The sequence below is a fragment of the Ursus maritimus genome, unplaced genomic scaffold (genome assembly GCF_017311325.1).
Source record: "Ursus maritimus isolate PB19 unplaced genomic scaffold, ASM1731132v1 scaffold_13, whole genome shotgun sequence".
Taxonomy (NCBI): domain Eukaryota; kingdom Metazoa; phylum Chordata; class Mammalia; order Carnivora; family Ursidae; genus Ursus; species Ursus maritimus.
This window is the reverse complement of record NW_024423675.1, coordinates 27,187,103-27,190,585: the sequence shown is the minus strand read 5'-3', so window position 1 is coordinate 27,190,585 and position 3,483 is coordinate 27,187,103.

Here is a 3,483-nt window from a genome sequence, read left to right as displayed (position 1 = left end):
CCGAAGAGGCCAGGGGAAAGAAGAGGCCAGGGGAAAGGCTTCGAGAACATGTAGGAGCAAAGAAAGGAAATTATCTGGTTGGCTACAGCTTTAATCCTAGTTGGCTCTTTGTCTCTGGTTGTCCCTAGCATTCAATTCCGAAACCTTGAGGCACTTCCAGGTTTAGACTTCGGTTTGCTCCTGTAGACCACCCGGCATTACAGCCCCCTGAGGCTAATGGCCTCTTGTTTGACGGAGCACCAATAATGTGCTTGAAATCATTTAGTTAAAGGCTAAATCCCAGGTTAAACCTGAGCTCTATATGGTTCTAAATCCTGCACCATCTCCTGCCTGCTGGGGAGGCATCACTCCCGCAAGATGAGATGAAAACCTGTAAGTTCCTAGGGGTGTTACGTAAAATCAAATCAGAATTCTTTTAAAGGCCCCACTTATCTCAAGAAATACAGGGAAATACCCGGGTATCAGAATTAAAGAAGATACTTTGAAACAGAGTGACCAGCACTGGCGCTGAGGCCCTGAGCATCCTGGGGGTGGTGGGAGGGTGCTGGTTACTCAGGTGCTGGGTAGGTAACCTCCTTGAAACGATAGGAGACGAGGTTTGGGGTTCAGCATGACAGGGAGTTGGAACAGTGAAAGGGTGAACCCAAACAAACCTGCCCAATAAAACTGGCAACAAAGGATGAACGGCCCGGCGTGACCAGCGCAGTCAGCCCTGGGAAATGAAAACCGGGGCCTGTGCCTCACACGCGGCTTTGGGTCTACATTTTCAGCACATTCTAGGAACCACCGACCCAAAAGTTAAACTAAAAACTGGTGCAGGGCTGATAGATTCCTAGTGTTAGTGTTGCCAGACTCAGCAAATAAAAATACAGGACATGAATAGTTTTTAGTATACATATGTCCCATATATTCCACAGAACATACTCAACGCTAAAAACATTATTTGCTGTTTATCTGAAATTCAAATTTAACTGGATATCCTCTGTTTTGTCTGGCAACCCTCCCTGGTGTACCTGACAGATATAAGCGCAAAACCACTCAGAAAGGCCATTATCATGAGGTTTTCACAAGGAGGGAAACGCCCTGCTACGGAAGGGCTCACGATAAAATATTTGAAACCATGTAAAGACACAAACCACCATGAACAAGAGTCAGGAGAAACGACGACCAGGACAGAGCCTCGAGAACTCGGCCCGTTCATTCACCGAGCCAAGAGTAACGGAGCAGCGCTGCAGGTGCTGGGGACCCGCCGGGAACACAACGCACACCTCCTTTCCTGCGCGGGACGGGGTCCAGCGGGAGCGCCGGGAAACCCCGTGGCCGTGCCAGGCAGGGATCCATGGTACCCAGAGCAGTAAAGCAGGAGAGGAGAGCTGTGTGGGGAGGAACGCTCGTCTTCAGACAGGGAGAGGAAGGAAGAGCTCCGGGAGATGCGGTCGGAGCGCAGACTTGAAGTGAAAGCTTGAGCCGTGCAGATATCTGGGGCAAGAACCTTCCAGAAAGAGAGAGCGCGGCGAGTCCAAAGGTTTCAGGAGGGGTATGTCCCCGGCAGGTTCTAGCGACAGCCCAGAGGCTCCTGTGGCTGGAGTGGGTGAACAAAGGTCCGAGGGGTGGCACCGCGACGGAGGGGGCAGATCGCCCATTTGCCCTGTCCGGTACAGGAGCCAGCAGCCACGGGTGGCTGTCTACTTCTAAATACAGTTGGATAACATAAAAACTGTATACCCCAGTCAGTCCAGCCACATTCCGGTGCCCAACAGCCCCAGCCCCGCGTAATTAACGAGTACCACGCTGGCCAGCTCCGAATGTGTCTCGTGCAAAAGCTGGACTGAACAGCGCTGCCAGAGCCTTCCACTGCACAGCAGCTCCTGCTCTAAGTGGGATGAAGAGAACAGAACAATCAGAGAACATAAAATGAATGTTTCAAATGATTAAAAGAAGGACTCAAAGCCCAAGAAGATACTGTAGAAAAAGGGCAGATTTGAAAAAGAATCCACAGACCTAGACATTTTTTAAAAAATTGAAATTAGAACCTCAGTGGCTCAATTAAGCAGATGAGATAAGACGGAATTAGTAAACTGGAGTAGAATACGGAATCTTATACAGTGTTCCATGTGGGCCAGGCAATGCTTGAGAAGCTTCCACCAGTCTTCACACCAGGCATAGGCAGGTGGATAGTATTGTCTGTCCCCACGGAACAAGCAAGGAGACAGGCACAGAGAGGTGATGGCTTCTCCTCCAGGCAATCTCCAGTCTGTGCACCCAGCCACTGTGCCACGTTGTCTCTCGGGAGTTTACCCAGAACTCAGCTCAGGAAGATAAAGGAGACGATAAATAAGAGGGACTAAGAGACAGGGACGGAAATGGAATGAGGAGGTCCACTGAACATCGAACAGGAATTCCAGGAGTGAATAAAGAAAACAGCAGAGGCAAGCAGTTAGTGCAAAACAGCTGAGAATCTGTCATGGTGGAGAAAGAGGAATCCTGGGATTCAAGACACAGGAGTCCCAAGTAACATGAATACAAATGAATTCTCAGGAACAAAACCCAGAGCAGTTTCAGCAGCTTCCGTGGTCAGTGTAGTCTCGTTTGTCAGAGAAGTGTTGCAGCCACAACTGTGAGAAGTGACAGAACGCAATCTTTGCCTCCCGATAGGATTTGATAACATAGAAGACACCAGACAATTAGAATGATCTCATTCTCACCTTATCACATGGACTCATGTTGCAAAACACTGAAAAAGGCATAGCGTTTTCCTGCTCTTATCCTCTACTTTAAGCTTGGCAGTGTAGGGTTTTATCAGACCTTTCCACTCAGCCACCCCATCTACACAGTGAGGCCACCTGGGGAAGCGCTGTTCCGAACAAAGTCCCGTTCTCTCTCCGTCCTGATTAGATCACGTGTACGGGGAAGAAATGTGATGGATGAAAATAACTTTAATTCACTGTAAAGAAGTTTATTCTTACGGACTAATATTTTAATGTTAGAAGGCTACCTGCAGCCCACTGAGGGCCTAGATTAGACAAACAGCCAATTATATAACAAAAACTTTGATAAATGTTGTCCCGACTAATTCTTTTTTTTTTTTTAAAGATTTTATTTATTTATTTGACAGACAGAGACAGCCAGCAAGAGAGGAACACAAGCAGGGGGAGAGGAAGAAGCAGGGACTCGATCGCAGAACGCCAGGATCACGCCCTGAGCCGAAGGCAGACGCTTAACGACTGCGCCGCCCAGGGTCTCCTGTCCTGACTAATTCTTAATTTGTAAGCCTTGGAGGAACCGCATTAACATCATTTTTACACAAGAAAAAACTGAGGCTAAGGCTATAGACAGATTGACTATACAAATGGATAATGGACGGACCATACATAAAAACAGAACTCTGACTTACAACCCACAGCAATAAGCGCAGGAAAGCAAGCCATTATCCACAACCAGCCCAGGAAGCAGCCTGCGAGAGGTCAGGTTTGCAGAAGCCAG